Genomic DNA, 15,752 nt, shown 5'->3' on the forward strand with positions numbered 1-15,752 from the left:
GAGGAGATCCTGTCTCAAAATCAAAATCAAATCAAATCAAAATGCCTGGGGGTATAACTCAGTGGTGGAGTGCTTGCATAGCATGCATGAGGCCCTGGGTTTGATCCCAGTACAGAAAGAAAGAAAAAAAGAAAGAAAGAAAGAAAGAAAGAAAGAAAGAAAGAAAGAAAGAAAGAAAGAAAGAAAGAAAGAAAGAAATCCCCAAGAGGCTTCCTGTGCCAGCCTAGATGGGTGGAGCTAGTCACCTGGTCGATCTCTGTCACTCTGTCATCCTAGGCTCTCTCTTTCCATCATATTGGGGATTCCTTTCCCACATTCTTTCTCTAGCCTTTTTTTAAATTTTTGTTCATATTGACGGTTGATTTTTAGTTTTGTGGAGTATACAAATTTTAAAGGCTTCCGATTCATAGCTAAGAGAAGATCTGATGCCTCATTTCTAGAAGAACCACATGCCACTCACTTCTGAGCTATAGATTCTGAGAAGCTGAGTCAGATTTCACCTTTCCCAACTTTAGCTTAGCCTTCAGTTCTCTTTCATCCTTCCCATCCATCTTTCTGCATTAAAAAACTTGATAGCTATTGCCTCCTTTTCTGTTTTTCTTATCCTTTGGAGTTTAATATTTTTTTTAAAAAAATCACTTCATAGTAAAGTAGTTTAATAGGATCTCAGAAGGAAGTAGAATTATTTAATCTGGCAGTTCATCGCAGAAATCCTCTCATCTCTTCTGCTCTTCAAATAGTGTTACTTCTTCTGTGAATCCTCTAGAACTGAGAGCAGACACCTCTGACATGTGCCCTCTGTTAACACTCTTGTGTTCCTCCCACCAGATATGTGGTAGTGGGTCTGAGTGGGACCAAAACACACACACACAAAAAAAATACCCACAAATTTATTTTTGCCTATTTCTGCCCCTTTCAACTTTCTTAGGGAAAGCCATCTTCCTCTGAATCTCTAAGGAATGTTAGCAGATCCCCATGCATTTTTGCCTTCACAATACCGGATTCACTAACTAGAAAGTGTTCTAGTTCTGCCCAAAATATGTAGCAGCTCCTCAATCTTTCTTCAGAGTTAGGAATTCTTCCCCTCCTCCTTACTATGACCTATAGTCGGAGCTGCCTGAATTCAGGGAAGAGGCTGTGACCAGCTTCTGCCCCCTCTCTACTCTCCTCCTGTCACTCTTGACAAATACTGCATTTGCTTTTAGTTATTTTAGTCCCTGTTCTCCTATTTCAAATGGTTCAGGTGTTTCCCTGCACAGGAAGTCTCATGGAATATTCAACTGGGGAGATCTCCCAACATCATAACTGCTGGCAAGGAGGAGAGGAATCAAGTCCAGTTGCCAGATTCAACAGATAAAACAATGATGATCAGGTGACTGATTATTTGAGTCTGTCCAATAATTAAAGTTGACCCTTCCCCCCATAGGGGTGTGTGTGTGTGTGTGTGTGTGTGTGTGTGTGTGTGTGTGTGTGTGTGTTGTTTAATCTGGGATTCCCATTCTCAGGGATTCTCCTTACCTGCAATTCCCAAGATAACCTGAAGGGGGTGCACTGATCTGTCATGCCTACCACCTGCCCTCACAGCAAGCTTTAAGATGGTTTCAGCTTGAACCTTCCTCCCCATGAGTAACATTCCCACAACCTCTGTACTGACAAACTGTAGGCATGCAACTGATGCGTATACAACATGGAAGCAGTTCATCAGCCTTTCTGCTGCCCTCTAGTAACAGTTAGATGCATGGTGATCTGCAGTCCTCAAAAACAGCAAGCTCTGGGCTGGAGTTGTGGCTCAGTGGTAGAGTGCTCACCTAGCATGTGTGAGGCACTGGATTCAACCCTCAGCACCGCATAAAAATAAGTAAATAAAAATAAAAGTATTGTGTCCACTACAACTGAAAAATATTTAAAAAAAAAAAAAAAGCAAACTCTCCAAATAACCATATTAAAGGTTTGAGGTGACTTTTAATGTGGTATCTCTTCCCACTTTACTCCTTGGGAAAAAAGTTGGGAATTTATCACATCATTTCCTGCTAAAGAAATTCTTCTGTCTCTTCTACAGACTTGTCCAGTCTTACACAGGTGAAGAGGATAAAAGGTAAGGAACTGTCCTGGTACATAAATCCTACATCAGGCAGAATTTGCATTACATTGACTTCAACTCCCCATGTCTATTATATCACTGTCTTAATCAAAAGAAAGGCAGAAAGAGTTTCAGATTCTCAATTCTTGTTCACTTTGTCACTTATCAGTATCCACCCACTACTTCCTAAAGCTTGTTGAGGGTAAGGAGTCATTGGGGTAGCTTCAGAATGTGGCACAAGTATATTACATGGATAGCCATCTATACATATTGATTGATTGATGGCTGAAAGAATAAATTAATCAAGAGTGGATTTCTGCCTTGGACTGTGATACAATAAATGGTCAGTTATTTCTCCTCTCCTTAATCAACAGAAGTATGAGTTTCACTTCAATTTGCAGGTATAAATTAAATAGAAGTGCTAAGTCTTGAGACAAATTACCAGTGAAAGTCTTTAAAATCTCTTTTTAAAAAAAAAAATTAATGTGAGGTCCCTATTCTCCTATTTCAAATGGTTCAGGTGTTGCCCTGCACAGGAAGTCTAATGAAATATTCAACTGGGGAGATCTCTCAGCATCATAACTCTGTGAAAATACAATAGCTTTGTCTCATTTCTAAGAAGAAATTGAAGCTAGATTAACATGAAATTAAGTTGGTTAAGGCCTCTTTTTATTGTTCAAGCCAAGTGCAACATGAAAAGTAAGCAAATTATATTCCTATTCTAAAATTCTATGATTCTATGATATGAATAATGGAAAATAATTTGGACTTCTCAAATACTTCCAGCAATAATTTTGCAACTTCTAGTTATAAGCATTTGGAACATATTATATTAGAATTTCATTACTGAATCTTTCCCACAATAATACTGAATTTGCTTTTAGTTATTCAAAAGAGAGTGAAGCAATCCACAAAGGGTTTTTTAAAAGATTTGGGACAACATAAAATTTACCTGAAGTAAATATCATCTCAAATATGTTTTCTTTCTAACTTATTAGTTAATGAATTTATCATATGTACCTCAACCTGCTTCTCAAAATAATTTGAGGTGGATTTCAGTTTATAAAAGGGTATTCAGGTACATAGGACAAAGATAGAAATAACAAAGGATATGGACAGAAAGATGGTTGCATATATAGAGTCAAAAATAGGTATTTACTGCACTTAAAATTTGGCTCTGAAATTTCTGAGCTTGAAACAATGGATAAAATGTAATGGTCTATGTTGAAATTGCTATAAAGTTTTTAGAAAATGGATTTTCAATAATTACTATTTTAGTTTTTGTATGAAATTCCAGGAATAATTTATCCTAAGTCTTCATAAATAAAAATTTGATGTATCTTGAATGTCTATCATGTGCCAGGTACTTACCTAAGCTCTTTATCAATAATTTAATCCTTAAAAAAAAAAAAAAAACATGGCTAGTCAGGCACAGTGACACACAGTCCCAGCAGCTCAGGAGGCTGAGGCAGGAGGATTGCAAGTTCAAAGCCAGCCTCAGCAACGGCAAGGTGCTAAGCAATTCAATGAGACCCTGTCTCTAGAAAAGACAAAATAGGGCTGGGGAGGTGGTTCAATCCCCACTAACTGCCCCCAAATAAAAGAAAGCATGGTTAGGTGGATTATTATCCCTGCTTCACAGTTAGAAAATAAAGGCAAAAGGAGATAAATTGTCCAAGATCACAGCCCAAAAGAAGCAGTTGTCACCTAACCCAGGTAATCCACGCCCAAAGCCCCTGCCTCTGAGAACCACGCTGATGTAAAATCTTCTCCAGTGGCTCCACAGGTCACCAAGAAAGTGTCCATGTCTCACATCAGCGCTCAGGAGATGGTGCTGGCTTTTGATTTACCCTCAAACCTTGATGCTGCTGAGTTAGAATCATTGAGCTTAATGGTCCTCAAACCCCACAACCCTCTGAAATTTCTCCAGACCCCCTAGACTCATGTATGTCCCCTCTCTAGTCCCTGGAGGCATTGTGACTCTATTCTTGTGTCTGGGAGGCAGTGAGGAGAGCTTTGGGCAGTGAGTGGAAGCAAGATCTTGTGCCACCAAATGAAGAAGGCGAATGGGCAGGAAGAGGAGGAGGAGGAGGAAGAGGAGGAGGAGGAGGAGACAACAACGATAACATTGGGTTTTGTCTTTGTCCTCTTTGAGAAAGGGTTTGTCTGCTTGACTTGCAGGTGCTAGAAATACAACTAAGCATAGACTTAAAACCAAGTAGAGAAGGCCAAATTCCTTCCAGGGATTGCTGATCTAAATGAGACAAGTAAAGAATGTTTAAATATACCAAGAGAAGTGATGAGAAGAGAGGAAGAAAGGGAGTGAGCATGTGGAACTAGCAGACAATGGGTGGAAAGCTGTTCTCTAGGATGTGACTCTCCCTGGGACCCCGCCCCCCAGTCTCCTGCCAAGTGAGAGGAAGGTGGAGGTGAAGGAGGGAGGGAAGAAGGCAAACACACAGAGCGGGAGGGAGTGAGGGAATGTGCTCGCACAGGCTAACTCCACATGAGTTTCTTCTGTAAACTGGACAAGAGACCCAATTCTGAATTTAGGGTTTGACTAAACCCAGTAGGATCCACCAGCTTCTATGAAGGAAACCAAAGACCATAAAAAGACAGCTGTGAGAACTTGCAGAGATATTAAACTGAGGTTTCTGAACCCTCCGGACCTGGGAGGTGGTTTCCTGCCAAGTTTAAGCTGATACTAGGGTTACTCTAGTTTCCATGGTCCCCAAAGGAAACCTACTCTCCACCCAGGCTCCAAGAGGCTCCCTGGGTTGGCAGCAGGTATGATAAACACAGTAGACCAAATTCTATTAAAACTCGACCTCTAAACAACTAGTTTCCAACATTTCATGAAAAGTTTCCTTAGTAATATTAGAAAGCCTTGTAAGTATAATTCCCCCTGGCCCTCACCATCACACATGCACACGCACACACACACACACACACACACACACACACACACACACTCACACACTCATACAAAACCAAACCACAACAGTATCAACAACTACAAATACCTTTGTATCATACAAAATGATCCATGTGTATTCTGGAAAGATTACAATGACTTTGCAGGATTTTTTTTTTAAAAAAGAAAGAGGGAAAACAGAAACCCAACCTAGGATCATTGCACCATTGGCAATCTCTTGGTGATTATGATCTAATCTTTTTTTTAAAACTTTTCAATTGTTTTGAGAAGATGCTCCTCAGAGGCTAGGTGCTTAGGATCAGGATATGACGAACCAACACTCCAAATGATGTAGATGACAATAAGCAACAATAGTCATCAGAAGAAATAACTGTGATGATAGTAATAATCCTGGAGGTGCCATCAGAGCCCCACGTTGCCATGACAACTGCAAAACTGAAAGGGGGTGAAAGACGTAGGGAATCTTTTACCCTGGACTGCTGCCTTCCTGGAACTCCTGAGAGTGAGCTTATGCACTGTATCCTAAAGATGATTCAAATAAATAGCGATCTTTCTGTGTTGCGATTATACACAACACAGTTAAAGACAAAATGGCCTGCCAAGGTCGGAAATGATATTCTGGGGCGATGGCGGGGGCATGTGCTTGCCTTTAGGTTCTGCCTCAGAGAAACAGCTGCACAACGTCTTTTTAGAGAGAATTCAGGCCAGCTGCACTGTGAGAAATATACACAACAAAATGAAAACGTTCCAGTGTTTCCATCTTCGCAGCTGTCCAGGGTAGTTCAAGTTTAATGGTGGCACACTTCGTTCTTTTAGGCACAATATAGAAACTTCTGAGTCCTGGGATTGAAATGTGAATGGATATAAAAAAAATCTCTCCAGTGATTTTGCAAGAACATAAAGGAAATGCTGGTGCCGGAAGAGGTCAGAAAAATCCATCTGGATTGCTTTTAAGCTCAGCAGTTCTATCTTTGGGGTATTTTTTTTGTTTAAAAACATTGATCACAATGTTATACAATTATATGTGAAATCGTTCTTTGTGTCAGTCCATACCCTGGCAAATACTTGGGAAGAAAATTTGTCCCATTGCTTGGGATAACCAGCTGGTCTGAACGCAGGCTGGGAGAGTGTTGTGAGAAGAAAACTTTGGAAAGGTGGAGCCATGAAAGGTGGTCCAGTACCAGGCAGCCATGGTGTCCTCCCAACATGGTAGGTTCATCAAGCCTGGCTCGCCGTAAGCACCCAGAGCATCTGGGATGACCAGTGACCTGGAAGGAAGGCTGATGCTTCATGTCAATACAGACTCTTCTCCAGTCTCCTTCCCACATGTGGGGCAATAGCTACTAATGTTTCCTTCCCTTTCCTGAATAAGAGTATACAAGCTGATCCATTAATGATACAATCATTTAATTTAGAGAAGATTAATTTAATTAAAGGATCCACCTTGTCGTCTTTCTTTTCTTCTCAGAAGTTAAGAAGTCCAAAGTCTTGTGCTTACAGTTCTCTAACTGAAAGTAAGTGATAACCAAATAATTCTTCACACAGTCCTCTGACAACACCATCAATGTCCCCGAGTGAAACCCAGTTCAGGGAGTCAGATAGAACTGTATTTAAATCCCATCTTCACTACTTACCAGCCATGGGAACTTTATCTTTCTGAATCCCGTTTTTCTCCTTCATAGGACAAGCATAATGAAGTTACTAAAGCTGTTGGAGGATTAAAGAAAAGTCATATTACATGTCAGGTCCTGTCCACCAAGCACTTCATTTTAGGTGACAAGGGGAAATCTGGTAGCATATGTCACTGTCAGTCATTATAAGACATTTACTCACCTTAAAGGAAAGAAGAGCATGAGAAAACCATGCTATAGCTTTCTACTGAAAATTCCTTTCCAAACCAACTGGAGTCGTTTCCATTGGAGCAAGAACACTTGGTCTGGAAGGTTTGCAGATGATGGGAACAGGCTGTATCCCGATGTGTAGGAGAGGGGTCTTCTACCTTCCTACTATAAGCCCTAGATCTCCAAAAAGACCCTACCACTTCAAGGCTTGTCCCAAAAGAAGTTTTAAAACCCTGAAAGGACATGACTCTGATTTATTACTGCCTGGTTATCTGATCTCAACTACAAGGAATAACCATCACCCCCATTTGGAAGCATTCTTGAATCACAGACCTGGCTCCAGGTTGCTTCTGAGGTCTCACACAGTGGCCACTTCCAAAGAGCCCCTTTCTGGTGCTGATTTAGAATTCTAGAAGCAGTCGAGAAAAAAGGCTTGGCCCTCACCATCTCCAGTGATTCGTATTTCCCCTCTTCCAGCCAAGTTGCAAGAAGAATCTCTAAAGTGGTATAAAACACATATTCAGTTATCAAAGTTTTCAGTCTCGAGTCACTTTGATTTCATTAAAAGCAATCATTCAAAAGGACTTCCTGTAAACCGGTACCCCAAACAGACTAACATGAAGCAGGAGCAAGTGATTTGAATTCTAAGAGGTTTTCCTCTTGAAATGGGCTTTGTAGTCAAGGTTGTGATGCTGAGAAAAGATAAAAGGGAGCAGAGTCACAGATGGAGTTCAGAATGACTTGAAAATCAAATATAATCACGAAGTGTTAGGAGTTTAGCCAGATGAGCACACAGTGAAATCTCAGTCCTCCGTTCTTTCATTAAGATTTCTATTTCATATACTCCGAAGGCTGATGTCAAGGGGTGGACAAGCACAGAGGGCCCCCTAGGGAAGGTTCAGAGGGCTCCCGGTCAAGGTTGGCCCTATCATTAGGCAGAACAGGCAGTAGCCCAGAGCTGCAAAATATTAGAAGCAATGAAAACACACAGTGACTGGAGAGTCTGTGACTGACTGTAGGCTCGCAGGCACCAACATTTTTCAATCCACCTGGAGCAATAAAAGTCTTCATCTCCACCTTGCAATTCAATCAGGGGCATACAGTATTGATTCCCGACATTAAATTACACTGAGGGCTTTTTTACTATTGTTGGTGAATACAGATATTTCCCATTGTTTATAATGCCTATCACTTTGAAGGAAAAAAAAAAGGGAAAAAAAACTTGAAGGAGCTACATCATTTGAGACACTGTGCATTTGAGTGTTTTAATAAACAGATCTCATTGATTTACACATTTCAATTGCCTGCACTGAATCCCTAAGACCAGACCAGATTTTAAAGGACTTTAAACTGTGCTTATTTAAAGACAAGAGGAATTTTTAAAGGGCTGCCTTTCTGAATGCTGATAGTGTGTGTGTGTGTGTGTGTGTGTGTGTGTGTGTGTGTGTGTGTTTTGACTATAAGGACCTACATACTTTATGATAAATGATTCCAAAGCTCTCTCTTAACCAGCCTCAACACAGCTAGGAGGGATTAACCAGGGCTTTCATTTCCCTCCATAAAATATACTGCTTGGTGCTATAGAATGCTGAATTCACACAATTAAGAGCCCACTCACTAGAACAGCCACACAATAACACCACATAATACAGGTCTGCCTGTACTGTGTGCCTAGCAACGAGCAGGCAGACCTCTTTCTAGATCCAGGCTTTCTAGATGCCAGTTTTATTCATTACTGACATTAAGTCATCTAGCTAAATATTATTAAAAGCAATTAATATGAATAGAAAGAGCAAAAATAATCTGATGTCTCTATAAAAGCCACATTAAATGCATTGCAGAGAGGCTTCAATAAAAGATCGCTTTTTAAAAATGCTGTCATATTAAGAGAGCAAGATAAATGTACAAGGACAGAGGAGGGAAATGATCAGAAAAAAAAAATCTAGAAGGATGCTGATCTCAGATTGCTTCCTACGTTTCTCCCCTCACTTAAGGAACTGAAACTAAACATTGTAAAGGATGCCGTGTGGATGCCACTTGGGGGTGAGAGCCAGGGAAAAACTTTAATCACAGGTTCCAACTCAAGGACAAGGTCTTGATCTCCTTCACGAGGCTGATGAACTAGTGTATAATTATGAATTTCACATTTAAATAAAATCTATAAAATTTGTATAAACTCTATTATTATTTCCTACCTTAAATGACCTTTTTTCCCATTGGGAAGAGGTGGGGATGGGAGGGTGGGCATTAAGGGTTTTATTTTGATCTAAGAAGAAGAATTTCATTTTATTATATAAGAAGATAGCACATGGGGATTTTATGAAGGTGATCTCTTCTTTCTTTTGTCGTCAGGCCGATCCCCACTTTGAAAGACACAGAACGATTTTGATAATTCTTCCTTGTGACCTTCCCATCAGTTGGCATCAGCATTCATTTCTAGGTCAGATGGCACACGGTTCTCTTCCCTGCTAAAAGTCACTTCCTCAAAAGACACAATAAAAATAAGATGGAGTATGGTCTTTTAATCTTGGGGTCATGAAAGAAATGCTGAGAGATGGGATTCAAACTACTCCCAGATGACACATCACAACTTGAGGAGCGATGGGGTATATGGTCCTCGTGAGGGAAGCTTCCTCTTGGAGAACCATCAAGGCACGTCACAGACAGGACCAGGAACACGGATTATCCCTCTGGTGCAACCTATTCCATTACATTCTGGAAGATAAAACATGGCGACACGTTTCACGCTCTATCTTCATTAAGAGAAGCTGTTTCCATGTAGGAGTTCAGGGATGATTAGCGTGATGATTCCGGGCTGTCTAGGCTGTCAAAATGAAAAATGCCCCCCACCACAAATGGGTCTCCATGTAGCTGGTCCTAATAGGTCACCTTTCATGATTTAGCAACTAAATCTGGTTATTGTAGCCTAGGTGACTGGAGCAAATTAACCATACACCATCTCATCAGTTAACCTATAAAGGGAGAGGTCATATTTTTGCTCTAACACATACATGCAATGATCTGGATATGGTTTGAGTGTGTCTTTCAAGGGTTAAGGTGTTGACAGCTTGGTCCTCAGTATGGCAGTGTTGGAAAGTGGGAGATCTTTAAGAGCTGGAGCCTACCAGAAGGTCACTGGGATGCTGCCCTTGGAAAAATGAATGCAGTTCTTATGGGATTCTGGTTACGTTTCATCAGAGAGTTGCTCTAAAACAGTGAGCTGAACTCTGACTCTCTCTTTGGTTAATTGCAGTCATATAGGATGAATAAGTTCAAAGGGCCCATTGTATAACATGATAATTATAGTACTAACAATATATTTATTTTAATCATTTTTAAAATATTAATGTGTTTATAGATGCATTATAATTATACACCATGCAGGATTCATGTGTTATAGTTGAAATTAAGAGCAAATTATAATTGTTCTCACCACAAAAAAAATGATATGTCAGGTAACATAGATTAATAAACTTGATTTAGCCATTCCACAATGTATACATATTTCAACTCATGTTTTACATAATAAATATATTCATATATAATTTGTTGATTAAAAATAAATAAATGCTTATCTGGATGGGATGATGTATACAGTAATCCCAGCAACTCAGGAGGCTAAGGCAGGAGGATCACAAGTTCAAGGTCAGCTTCAGCGACTGAGCAAGAACCTGTCTCAAAGTAAAAAATAAAAAGGACTGGCGATGTGGCTCAGTGGTAGAGCATCCCTGGGTTCAATTCCCAGTATGGAAGCAAATAAATAAATACCTAAAGAAAGAAAAGCAGTATGCATAGCAATATGTAATAGAAAAAAAAAACTCTTCAATCTTTAATGAAAGTCATCATTTGAAAACAGAGTTCGAGAACATATTCTTAGTAAGAACTTCTTGTTGTTTTACAGTTTTCTGCAAATAAGGTAAAATCTATAGTATTCCTGAAACAGCATAAATAGAATAAGTAGGATTATGTTTCATATTTACCAATAGCCCTTTTTCTATAAACTAACCTCCATGCAGTTCCTACAATATAATCACCATTACAGAATTACTTAACTTTTTCTACATGCAGCACAAATAAAATCCTTCATCAAAAAAAAATTTTTTTGAGGGCTTATCTAGCTACCTACTCTATTCCAGAATTCTGACATATGAAAATTTTTTGCAAAGTAGAAAGTGCTCTTCAAATATGAATAGCTCTTTCTCAGTCTGAGCAGCCATTCCCCAGTCTGCTGCTTCCTTACAGTGGTTATTGGCTATCCTTGAGAAAGAAAGAGAATCTAATAAGTTTCAGAGGTTATACAGAATCCTCAGCCACTTCTACCCTTTGTAAGAGAATCATATAATATTCTCATTGTACCCGCACTAAAGGCAGCAGATCCTTCTCGGTGGCCTAACAGGACAGAATGCTGGTTAGGCAGCACCACCTAATGGCTGCTGGACAGAACCTGTGTCCTCTACCTTGAGAATGTGGGCTGCTATATCACTCTCTCATAGGTGGATTTTAGAATCAAGCAGGATAAGCATTCATACTACTATGTCTACCAAGGTCAAAAGAGACACATTATCCAGACCACCTCCTTAGATGCTGGTAGAAATGTGACTGGACAGGTCAGCCTCATTAGAATTAATGACAACAAATTAGCCTACCCAAAGCTAATAGATCTAGGGCACCACAACTGTACAATGACATCCTGTGCTCTGTGGAAGACAACTCTTTTAATTCTTGCTACAGTCAAGGAAAAAGAAAATAAAAACTTACCATAAATCCTGCTATCACTTAGCATCTGTCTGAAAAAAAAGAACTTTAGGGGTAATTCAGGCTAAGGTTCACTTTCTAAAGATTAACTTCAAAAAACGTAATAATAAATGATTGAGATGAAGGATGATGTCCCTTTTCATTTTTAGATATAGGTCTAGAAAAAAAAAAAACAGATTTTCAACGTTGTCACCCTAACCATGAGTCATCACTTAGAAACAGTAACATCCCTGTGCACAAAAAAGAAGAAACAAAGGGTGTTGTCTATTAGGCTAGTCCATAAACATTTGTGATGTCATTACTTCCAGTTATTTTTCTGGGGAAAAAAAAAAGAATTACCAAATCAAATAAACACCTAACCTTCCTCCTCTCTCAGGCTCCCTCACTGCTGCTGAATCTGGCCTTTGTCTTCAAGGTTTTCAATTCCTTGACCTTTATTTCCCACTGAATCCCTTACTTTTGCCCATTTTCTCAGTCACACTTTCATCAGGATCCTAGTTTTTTTGGAATCTATTACCCACCTCCACACTCTCCTTTCCAATTTTTAATCTCACGTTAGTCCAGTCCGCCATTTTGCTTTTGATCACCATCTTGAACACCAAGCCTTACCAGGTGACTGAGTGGGAGTGTGTTGCGGGGGCAGAGGCAGCAAATTGAATGGACTGGATCTGCAACATGTCCGCGCTATCTCATTTCACCTTAACTCCATCCACTGGGCAATCCTGGTCATTGTCTCTACTGGTTTCTATCAAGCTTCCCTTTTGGGCTCTTCTGGTTCTTTCTCCCTTCTCAAGTCCTCATCACCACAGCCAAATGACTTCAATCTGAACTCTCTCATTATCCTCCCTTAAGTTCCAACTTCCCCTGCTTCTCATTCTTTCCCCCTTTAAGCCACTTTCAATCAGAAATGTCCTTCACAGATAGCCTTGTCCCTCTTCAGGTACTTAATCTGAGGATCATTTCCTTTCCTCAAATCTTCTCTCTCTCTCTCTCTCTCTCTCTCTCTCTCTCTCTCTCTCTCTCTCTCTCTCTCTCTCTCTCTCTCTCATCTTACTTCTTTGGTTAAAAATACAGCTCTTCCTTTGAACCTCTTTTTTCATCAAGACAAAATTTCATCTGCTGTTTCTTCTTTGCCAAACTTCCAGAAAGAATAGCTGGAACTCACTGCCACCATGTCATTTGATCTCTTTAACCCTCTAGTCACTGACTATTGGGTTTTTCCATCACTAATCACTCCTCCCAGTTACCAAATCCAGAGGCCTATCTTTGGGTCTCTCATTCTTCTATTTCTTCTCAGTATCCAGCCCTGCTATCATCTTCTTCATGAAACCCATTCCTATGCTGACTTTCAGAAACACATGTTTACTTTACTTTTGTTCCTGAACCCAAATTGTTCCTCCCAGTCCCCACCCTTCTGCCTTGATCATACCTCCAAGGTAACTGAGCTCTTATGTGCCCAACATGGGGAAAACATAAGAGAACAAGGCAAACAAAAATCCTTACTGGGCAGAGACAGAATATAACATAGTAATCAGGAAAATTATTTTGTACATTATAAGGTAAAGCAGATATGATCATTCTTTCTCTTAGAGATGAGGAAATAGAGACTAGCATGAATAAATAATTTGCACATGTTGGGATTCCTCCAATCCATCCTTCTGACTGGAGTCCACACTGAAGTAGTCCACACTGGAGTCCACACTGGAGTACCCACTGTGCTGCACAATATCACCAACATCACCAATGCCCAAGCAAACACCTCTTCTCTCAGGTAGAACAGGTGTCTGTCCAGCAGACCTGACTCTTCCTCTGAGTTTTGCCTTTCCTTAGTGCTCACTGGCTCTTCAGGACCCAAACACCACCATGCTTAGCCCCAGTAGCAGATTCTCTCCATTAAAATCCCAGCCCAAGAAAGAAAAGAACTCATCTAGAATTGATTTTGTTTTCCTTCACTCACCTAACAAAGACAGAAAGGGAATTTTTAAAAAATGTCAACATTTAAGGAAGACTTTAACTTCAGAGTACAAATAAAGCATATAAATTATACAAAAAAAAATAGGTATATGTGCAGCCAACCATATGGAGTACAGGTTTCTGATATAGGCATAAATACCTAAGTGACTTGCCCATTCCATCCCTCCCCTGCTTTTGGAAAACGTCTATAGAGAAGATCACCAAGGGTGTACCATGTTATCTTCCAGATGAAGGGCACAGTAGAAGGCTAGGTGGATGCCACTGTACCCCCATGACCTAGTCCTTTCAGATACAAGTTATTAGCTCCTTCTTTCAATAGGGCACTTATCACATCTCCATCCCTTACCCCCATTCCCATTAAACTATGGTCTTATGAAAGTCTACAATTAAGAGTTCTCAGCATAATGACAACTAAACTAGATGGGAATCCCTAAAAGTTAGTTTAGTTCAATTAAACAATTATTGAGTCCCTACCGTATGCTGGACCCTGTACCTGGCACTGAGTGGACAATCAATGTTGACTGAATGAATAAACAAGTAACTAAGTAAATCCTTTGCTGCGTTCTGTGGCCATGCATCCCAGTCCTCAAGGATCAAGTTCAGCTCCCTTGCTGAACCAGTGTACAGACAAAATGTAACGTGTTCACAAATGAGCTCTTGGCCAGCCCACTAGTGCTGGTTCACGAAGCCAAGACAAGAGGATCACAGCATAAGGTCAGTCTGGGTAGCTTAGCCAGACCCTGCCTCAAAATAGAAATAAAAAGACTAGGGATGCAGCTCAGTGGTAGAGCACCCCTGGGTTCAATCCACAGCACTCACTTCCTTACCTCCTTAGATTCCTATTCTCGTGTTACCTGAGTCATTTGCAGCTCCCTTCCCAGAGGCTCCCTCACCTACCAAGTCCATGGCCTCCTCTCCCTTCCCACCACTATCGTCCTAGGTCAGGATCCCATCATCTCCCATCTGAACAGGTGCAGAAACTTCCTTGGCCAGACATTCCAGCTCCAGGCTATTCTGCCCCCTACCCATGCCGCTGACTCTCCACCTTGCACCCCAAATTATCTTTCTTATTTCTGAGATCATTATCACATCAACTCCCTTTTTCAAAAATGTTGATAAGCACCCCACCTTCCCCAACTCTGGTGGCCATAGCCATCCACGATGAAGTCCCAGCCTCCATCTCGAATCTTACCCAAACCACACTCCTTTATCCTACCTGGCCTCCGTACCCACTCACCCCAGGCTCAGCAGGTTGTTCTCTGCTCTGGAGCAGGACCTGCACTCTGCAGCCGCTGCATAAGCTGAGGTCATTCTGTCCTCCTCAAATGCCCTTCTTTTGATCTCTGCCTGGTACTGGTCTACATCTCCTCCAGGGCCTTATTCAAGTCCCTTCTTCCCCGAGGTATCTTTCTTCTTGGAAATATCCTTTACTTCCTTTGTTTCTCTTAATGCAATCCACTCGCACTTTTACTATAGAATATTTCACAGTGTTTCTGATGTTAGAATCATTCCAATCTGTCTCCCCTGTGGGATTTCGAGCCCCGGGAAATCTTTGACTCAATCGAACTCATCCATGTAATCCCCATGGTACTCAGCCCAGTCATAGCTGAATTGGTTTGGTAATTAAATATTTTCTCTATAACTAAAATGAACATAGAATGCTGCTAATGAGGAATGACTGAGGTTTAAAGATGATTTTAAAAGCCCTTAAAAGATCTTGAAAGTAAAGAGAAAGGAACAATTTGTTTTGCATGAACAGAAGTGAGTATCTTAATCACAGACTGTCTCATACACAGTCTTCCAAGAAAACCCCTACACTTTTTCTACAAATGCAAAGTTGTATTCACAGGGGACACTGGTGAGAGAGTTTCACTAACTCAAGTTTAATTCATCATCACAACAATAAATACAGTTCCAAGTACATGCCCTGCAGACAGTAGGTCAATAACATCAACACTCGCATGAAGGATGACCCCAGCAGAAGACAAACTAGGCTGGAAAAAAATATATGAAAAAAAAAAACAACTTATAATTTGTCCAATGCCAGTTTCTGAACCATCTCAGAATATGGTCTCCTAAAGATTGGTAAATATTGGAAGAAAAGGAGTTGGAGTTTCAAGGGTATTGCCCATCTGGTGATCACCAATCGTTGCACTCCATGTTCCGC

General features: G+C 40.5%; 1 long non-coding RNA gene across 3 annotated transcripts in view; it reads right to left on the minus strand.

Moving 5' to 3' along the window:
- Nucleotides 1-5,104: 5,104 nt before the first annotated feature.
- LOC120886208 (uncharacterized) overlaps nt 5,105-15,752 on the minus strand; it is an 86,218-nt gene continuing 75,570 nt past the window's right edge. Inside the window, exons 3-5 of one of the 3 annotated variants that reach the window (XR_005728998.2) lie at nt 7,619-10,527; nt 7,190-7,353; nt 5,105-6,722 (exon numbers count right to left, since the gene is read on the minus strand). This is a non-coding gene — a long non-coding RNA (uncharacterized LOC120886208). Of the gene's footprint in view, nt 6,723-6,848; nt 10,528-15,752 lie in introns of all 3 variants that reach the window. The other 2 variants (XR_005728995.2, XR_005728997.2) reach the window with 2 other exon arrangements.

The sequence above is a fragment of the Ictidomys tridecemlineatus genome, chromosome 13 (genome assembly GCF_052094955.1).
Source record: "Ictidomys tridecemlineatus isolate mIctTri1 chromosome 13, mIctTri1.hap1, whole genome shotgun sequence".
NCBI classification, from domain to species: Eukaryota; Metazoa; Chordata; class Mammalia; order Rodentia; family Sciuridae; genus Ictidomys; species Ictidomys tridecemlineatus.